General features: G+C 35.6%; 1 long non-coding RNA gene across 2 annotated transcripts in view; it reads right to left on the bottom strand.

Moving 5' to 3' along the window:
- The window catches only part of LOC131740112 (uncharacterized), a 38,599-nt gene extending 30,030 nt beyond the window's left edge, over positions 1 to 8,569 (bottom strand). Inside the window, exons 1-3 of one of the 2 annotated variants that reach the window (XR_009330763.1) lie at positions 8,230 to 8,569; positions 7,792 to 7,935; positions 1,487 to 2,354 (exon numbers count right to left, since the gene is read on the bottom strand). This is a non-coding gene — a long non-coding RNA (uncharacterized LOC131740112). Of the gene's footprint in view, positions 1 to 1,486; positions 2,355 to 7,791; positions 7,936 to 8,229 lie in introns of those variants that run through there. The other variant, XR_009330762.1, reaches the window with a different exon arrangement.
- Positions 8,570 to 8,583: the final 14 nt, after the last annotated feature.

An 8,583-nucleotide genomic window follows, 5' to 3' on the forward strand; every position in this document is an offset into this window, starting at 1 on the left:
AACTCGTGTCATTTGTCCACAGACGCACTAAACAAATAAACAAGCGCCTATCACTGTAAAATCCACTTCTCTTCAACAACCCTTTCATTGATTTCCTGTTACAGGGCGCCCTTGTAAACATGCCACTGCCATCTCAATGGGAAACCCTGGCTAAACATTCTTTTAAATTACATCGATAAATATATCACACCCCCCTCGGTGCCAGAATGCCACATCTCCCAAAAATGAAAATGCAATTTTACCTTCTGGTGGGTATATGCAGGAAACGGTTCTAGTTAGCTCCTGTTGTCTGTTTCTATCAATTATTCAATGGTTTTAATGATTCAGTAACTTTCTTGCGGCCACATAGTATCACTGAACTGACTGGGAAATGCGGCAGTCTAGCTAGGGGTGCAATGTACAAAGATAGATATTGTTGTATAATCTTATTTAGTCTTTTTAATCTTTGAGTCATGCTTTCGGTGATACATGTATAAAATGCCCGGCACTGATGCAGGCTCTTCAAACGTGTATAATTCCATCTGTAAACACTGTATTGTAATGCTTTGCCATTTAGTAACAACTGTACCCACAACACTGAGGCATGTTAGTTTCAAGAAAGACACATAGGGTTTTAGTAGTGATACTGGTATCAATTCCATTAATGGTGCTCAAATTAGTGTGTACAATATTTGGTTGGATGTGAACCCAGAGGAAACAGATTTAATTGTTAAACTGGTATCTTAAACCAGAGCTTACTATTGGTGTATACCTAACCATATATGACAGCAGTTAAAACATATCTCCTGTAAACAAGATATACCCCCCATTTAGCCTTCAACAGCCTGTCAGTAGCAATGCCAGTCCTAATAATAACCTCTGGATCATTTTAGATTTGACTAAACCTACGTTAGACAAAACCAATCTGCCATTTGTTGGCTCAGAAGGAAATCACTTGCACAGTTTGACGAACTGCTTGCAATCCCCTTCAGCAGTCCTTAGCGTTGTGTCTCCCTTCCTTTTTTCCTCCCATCCTTCTTCCTCGCAGCCCTGCTTTGTGTTATTTTACCCTTTTGTTTGGACTTCAGGTAATAAGAAATGGCACTGACCCTTCTGATCTTTCCGATTACCTTTCTGAAGCATGAACTTGGTATAAAATCACACATCACGAAATTCACTGTAATTATTTTGCAATGCTATCAGCACAGATCAATCAAGGAGGAAGCCCAGTAGTGGAATGCTCCTTGCAGCCATGAATGCAGCCAGTAGCGTCCTGGCTGACTGACAGCCTTGGTAATTAAGTGATTGTATGGACCTCTCCAACTGTTATAACAACCTTGTCAGGGCCTGTCTGTGGACAGAACAAGCTGAAATCAATGTGCTTTCTGCTCCTTGAGCATTTCTGATCATGTACTCAAACCAAATATGAAAATCTAACAAAAGGAAAAAACGGCCTTCCTCTTGTAAACTTTTGCTTTCTTTATTTTAATTGGTTTGCAGAAAAAAAAAAAAAAACACATCCAAAATAAACTACTGTATATGCATTTAAAACAGAAGTGCTTTAATGAGATTTAGTCATTTTGTTTGTGGATTCAAAATATATGCTGTAAGTGGTAATTCACATGAATTGTCCTTCAAATATCCCTGGATAGGTAGTGTCGAGAAAAATCAATCTGAGGTATTAATTGCTGATATTTTTCTGGTGTGCTGATTGAATGTTTTATTACATTTCAGAGAGAAAATGCCCCATCTTAGATTTGTCCTTGGTTTTTGTACTTATTAATGTTATATAACATTGTGATTTCAAAAGGTAGCTCTCAATGTGTAAATGTCATACTCAACAGGTAGCGGCAGGCTTTACTATTGGTAGTGAAGTTTTGCACACTTTTACAATGTTACCCTTTTCTTTCCAGCATAAATGGAAGACATGTAACACATATTTAGCAAAAGACAAGTAATCTGTCTTTTGATGTGCTGCATTAGCCTGATCAGTTTAATAGGGATATCACACTAATAGTTGACTGTATAGTAAAGATATGCCAGACAACATTACATTATTGTTCACACACTAATCATTCTGTAGTAAACAGAATAAGGTCTCCCATATGAATCGATGCTGCTTTGTAATATCCATCCACGGTGGCTTTAGTAACATGCAATAATTCAGTGAGTCCAAGTGAGCACATTATTTGAATGTATTATACAAGAGCAAGTGACACGCAAGAAACAGCTTACTGTAGGCTTTCTGTGCATGCTCTTCCTTTCTGTGCATGCTCTTCCTTTCTGTGCATGCTCTTCCTTTCTGTGCATGCTCTTCCTTTCTGTGCATGCTCTTCCTTGTTTTTTAACAGTATTATTTTGACTTTTTTATTCACCTAAAAACATTAAGTCGGTTAATTACACAGGAGCAAATGCTTAGTAAATATACTATTTTTTTATCTGTACAAATGAATGAATTTAGGTTGCAGTCATCTATCAAATATTGTTCATACAAGTCATAGTTTAGTTTAAGTGTTATTGGATTCATGTCATTTTATCAAGTACTTTATAGTTTCCTATAAATGCCTCAGTTACACATTCTTATAACACTTTATTGCTATAGTATGTTCTTATTAATACCTGTCCGATGTTGATTATAACATTCTTTATAACACATGTTTAGGTGCATTATTGATTGCTAACAATGGATGATTAAACATAAGAGTCAATAGCTGTAGTTACTGCATCGGTCATATAGCCTGAAACTGTCTTCACAAAACTTTTCATACAGTAAACACTGCCGGCTCAAATCCGTTTGATGCTTCGTTCCCCATCACATGGATTCGGTGAACAATATGTTTTTTAAAAACCAATGTATACAAGTTGCAAACTCAGTTTACTTAAACAACACCAACAAAGCTGCATAACATGAGTTCTCTTCAGACGTGTGGAGTCTAACTGTACAGCAGACGTGGTGGTGGGAATGCTAAGGAGGAGTACCCATGCTGAGTATATAAAACAAACCCCTTTTTCACTAGGTTAGCTGAAATTCGCTGTCCTTCCTGGTTCTGGTGGAGAATGGTTTTGGTCTGTCAGAGATTTCTATTTGTCAATAACGATCATACATTCTTGCCTTGTTGGCTTGTTAGTTACTGTACGCATGATGTATGTATGCTGCTATTGTAAGGCCTGCCACTTTCAAATGAGAAGGCTCCATCTAGAAAAGACGGTTCCTGAGCACTCTGTAAGTAAGCGTTTGGCTGTTCTATATACCCATTGCTATATACTGAATACTGGGGCGTTATAGACAAAACCATTATGGGTTCTATTGTGCAATGCTTGATATTTTACACCCATTTATGCACACTGCATTATGGAAGCCCAGGTGGTATGTTAAAAATCATAAAGCCCCTCTCAGGCCAGCAAAACGCCGGATTTCAGAACATTCCAGTACACCTTATTTTGCCATAAGTGTACCGACTGACAAAAAGTCTAAAGACTTCGGTAACAGCATTACATATTTATTGTGTTTTTTTTTATTTTATTTTTTTATTAAAACATGATTTAGCAGCAGTGTGGAGTAGTGGTTAGGGCTCTGGACTCTTGACCGGAGGGTCGTGGGTTCAATCCCCGGTGGGGACACTGCTGCTGTACCCTTGAGCAAGGTACTTTACCTAGATTGCTCCAGTAAAAACCCAACTGTATAAATGGGTAATTGTATGTAAAAATAATGTGATATCTTGTAACCATTGTAAGTCGCCCTGGATAAGGGCGTCTGCTAAGAAATAAATAATAATAATAATAATAATAATAATAATATGTACAGCTGACCCAGTCTCTTATAGTATGTATGAGAGCGTCACCTCGTTTTGCATGTTGGATGACTGAACCACTCTTATACCATAAGAAACAGGGTCAGCTGGATGTATTAGCTGTATTACAGTACAAAGAAGGGTTTTGCTTTGATTGTTTTAGAATCTAAGCAAAATAAGGATTCAAAAATATTAAATAAATACATGAAATAAAGAACAAATGAAGGAATAGGCCTCTTCTAAAATGAACTTTTTAACTTGAGTAGTCCAGTCGAACAGTTTGTCAAGGAATTTTACGAGTTTCTTTTAGTATTGCTAGACATATTATTTTATAGCTGTGACTGAATAAATGACGTTATGAATACATTTTAGGAATATTTGACATTTTATTTTAGTTTCTGGGAAACACACCTCTTTCATAGCCAGTAAAACAAACTTAAAATGATTTAAAAGAATTACTACACAAAAAAATACCAACACGGTCATTATGCAACCCTCCAACATTAAAAGAAGTGTATTCTGCTTTGATGAACCAAGGTAGCAAAAGTGAAGAAGCTGGTGCCAATAAGTGAAAAATGACAGACCACCCCCTGTGAAGTACACCATGCCTCGTTATGATCATGTGATGAACAGCAAAAATGAGTTCTTTAAATGTTTTGCACCTCAGCCCTCAATGCACTGAAATCCAAGAGGAATCTGGTATATTTCACCTCTGTTGCTTTGAAAGTCATTAACAGCCCCAGTCCACGCAGTATGATTTCCACAAACCACACTGAACTGCATTCAGCACACTGGCAGGTGTTTGGAAGACAAGGCCCTCGGATTGATTAAGCATGCAAACGGCGCAGTCGAGTGATACATTGAAATCAGTGGCAGGAACCTTCTTTACCCTTGTTATAACCCCTGCAATTAGTTAATAAAAAGGCTTTACTCTACCATGCAGTCATATTAGTTTGCATAGTTGCCGACACACACCGTCTCTAGATCTGTTCCCACACACACACAATACATAAAATACATACATGTGTGCAGTATACGGTATACAAATATGTTATGGACAAAAACCATTATCTTGCTCAGGTACAATTCACACTGCCCAGGTTTAGTTTAAATGAAACAGATATCTACCAAAGCAGCATATTATGTATTTTAGGACAACATTTGAGCACAGGTTGACTGTTGGGAATATATATTTTGAATGTATTTCTGATATTGTATGACAATGTGGGAATTATGCAAGCCTGTACAGCAAACGTGATTGTTACAAGCAAGCTCCCTGTTTCTTTAACAAGCCCCCCGATAAAGCTGTCTATAGTCTGTCAGCCTTCAGTAACTAACAGCAGTGTGACAGCTTCAGCGCAAAGGCAAGAAAGAATCAATATGGTGCAAACTACTAATTCACTGTCCCATCATCGACCATCAGCATGGGCTAATAACATGATACCTTAACTGGTAGCATTCAATTTGTTCCAGCAGAAATCCTGAACCTGATAAAGCGATTGATTATAGCTCAAAGAGCCGGTTCAATTAGAGGAATGTTAATTAACATGTTAAATTAGTTTCTCTAGCTTGACTGAGATGTTCTGCCATTGCTTTGATTTTTTTTTTTTTAACCAATATGTTGGACAGTAGCTGGAAAGAAAATAAATTGCAAAATAAATTGGCTACAGCTTGCTCTCGAATTGATAAGCTTTGTGTTGTATACGCAAATAAAACTGCCGTTCATTTCACCAAAGGGGGGGGGGGGGGGGGGGGCTGATGCCTCATTAAGTTTGTATTTATTTATTATTTCACAGTCGGTTGGATTTATGTATTTATTGTAATAACCTTAATGCGTCAAGTACCGTATTTCCCATATTTCGGTGTTTATAAATGAAAGGACGCTGAACTCACGCGAGATCAAAACAAAAAAGGACACACTTTCCATAGCTTTTTGGGTGCGTAAGCCTATACATCAATTATACAACACAGTTTTATTTCTTAATTTTAAGGTGTGTTGCAGTGATAATGCAAGCTCTTTGTTTAACATTTTACTTACTGGATATGGCAGGAATATTAAGCAGGCAACAAATATTCAAAACTAAGACCTCTCACAAGGGTAGGCCGACTTAATTAAAATATGCATTTTGAGAAAGACATACAGTATCATATAGCCAAGGAACTGTATTCACAAGCAGCTATATAATATTTTGACACTTTAAGAATGCAAATGAGTCCTGCAAAATGTATTATTATTATTATTATTATTATTATTATTATTATTATTTAGAAATATATTTAATCATTATTAATACTGGTACTGGAGAATAACTGTGCTTTGAAAACATTGCTTTGAAAGAAAAAGGCAAGACCTGTTTTCAAATAATTATCAGTATTTGAAGTATAACTATTATTATTATTATTATTATTATTATTATTATTATTATTATTATTATTATTATTATAACATATACATAACAAGCCCCGCTTTGATATATTTGTGCGTTGATGTAGTTGTTTACATTTAAGGAAGAGTAAAATATTTTGAGTGATACAGTGATACAAAAAGATAGATTGCTGTCGATGCGCGAGCTCTATGGATATAAGAAACAATGCAGTAAGAAATAGATCGCCCTATACAAATGTTATATATCAACTTTAACTGTGTGCTTGTATTGTCATTTTAATTGAATACCTACAGTGTATTTGGGTTTCGAATTATTAATTTGGGATTGTTTTGTGCGTTTCTTGCTGTCTTGATGGTGGCTTTGTCGCCGCCTAGTGGTGGTATCACAGCGAGCTAAACTGAAATGAGCCAGACGCAAGATTTGCTTTTTGTATTGTGGAGTTCTGTAATGATCTGTGCTTTCAAAACACTATTATAATGTAACAGAACTAAAAAAAAAAAAAAAAAAAAATCTGTATGCATTGGTTCTATGCTATGCTGTTATTTTTAATATAAAATGTGATCATATTTACCAAATTATTGAGTTTCAATTTTTCACACTGTCTTTAAACTAATTACTGAATTTGTCACTTTTAATAAACTGTTTTTTGGTGATACCTCTTAAGTATAATATTTTTCTGTAAAGGTATTTAAATCTCGCTGGTTATTTGGTATTTATAAACCCCTAAAACTGCACTAAAAGTATTACATTATTCACAAAGAGATTTTAAAAAGAGCTTAGAAAACACCTTGAATTATTTTTTAATTGACTTAAAGCATGTATACCTATGCCATTGGTCACTGTTGGCTATAACCCACTCGCGAACTCTCTTGATATTATAACATTCTGAAACGGTTTAATAAATATTTTCGTTGTGTAATAATATTGACCTAATTTAAATATCCCTGCAGGAAAAACAAACAAACAAAAAAAACATGGAAAGGCAAATATATTTTGACAGATTTTCTCAAGATCCTATTCATAGTCCTATACCATAAATAAGCGATGTTTCTTTTTAAAAAATAAATATAACACTATACACACAGTGAAAATGTATTTAGTAACACACGCATCGACTGTCTTTTAGCGAGTTTGTTTTTTTCTTTACCCTGAGAGCACAGTTTCGGATTCAGTCAATACTATTCATAAGCGCAACTAACATGATCAATTCACACAGAAAATCTCGAGTTTAAGTCCTTTTAGGATTGAAAATAGAAAAAAAACACTTTAATGAATTATTAATAAAGAATTTGAATCATTGATTTCCAGGCTTCATGATTATGCGGCACTGTAGCTACGTGCTATAAAACCATTTATGTATAAAAGCAATTATTTCAGGAAAGACAGGAAGAAGACATCGCAAGTGTTTTAAACTACATGCATTTGTTACATTTATAATTAAGAACAAAATGCCTATAATTAGTATTCAAATTAAGCATTTTGTCCAAAGAAAACCCCAGACATTCCACAAACACACGTATATACCAATCGTATTACACTGTACATTTGTGTAGCCAACTGGAAAGCTATGATAACAAAAGCAATTGTTCCATATAGCACATGAAATCGAAACGGGTTTCTAAAAGAATACAAACCTAGCTATAGGTGAGGTGCCCCACGACGATCCATCCATAACCATGAGGCTCAGCTTGACCTGTGGCAGAACGTTGTATAAGGGGCTCGCTTTGGTCTGGCAGCGTGGACAAGATCCTTTGGAAAACTGAGACATCACAACAAATCTGTAACAAGAGAAAAATATCAATCCTGATGGGAGGAAAAAAAACGCTGTTCGGTTACAGGTAGTTTACGACTTATCTATCGGGCTGTCTATCTAAACTATTTTTGATTTAGTTTTTTAGATGTGTTCATCAAATTGCTTAAATGCGTAATTACGCATTCCATTTTTTACACGGTATAGGCTGTGTTTATTTGTATTATGTATGTGCATAGATAGATAGATAGATAGATAGATAAACATTTAAGATTTGAATTACTAACTGTAAGCAGATGGATGAAATACTATTGTGTGTTACCTTGCATTCTTGGGTCCTTAAACTTGAAATCCAAAGTAAATCGAAACTCGGGGAATTTGAAATCATTCATTAGCGCCTTATAATTACTGTGCTAATTAGGTTGACACGGTAGTTAATCAGGAGTAATACGCCGTCATGTCACTGGCACTTCCTATTACTCTGAAATTCAACAAGATGCCGCTTTCAGCCGCTCTACAGAAATGAACACAAGTTGATACCCTCCATGGTATACGGGCGAGTCGTGTTACTGTCTACAGCCAATCAGATGCATAATAGAGCATAAATAAATAACAAGTCATGTATTTACAGTTACATTAGTACTATTACCAATTAGAGTTATTTCATATCTAATTT

Source organism: Acipenser ruthenus, chromosome 12, assembly GCF_902713425.1.
Source record: "Acipenser ruthenus chromosome 12, fAciRut3.2 maternal haplotype, whole genome shotgun sequence".
NCBI lineage: Eukaryota > Metazoa > Chordata > Actinopteri > Acipenseriformes > Acipenseridae > Acipenser > Acipenser ruthenus.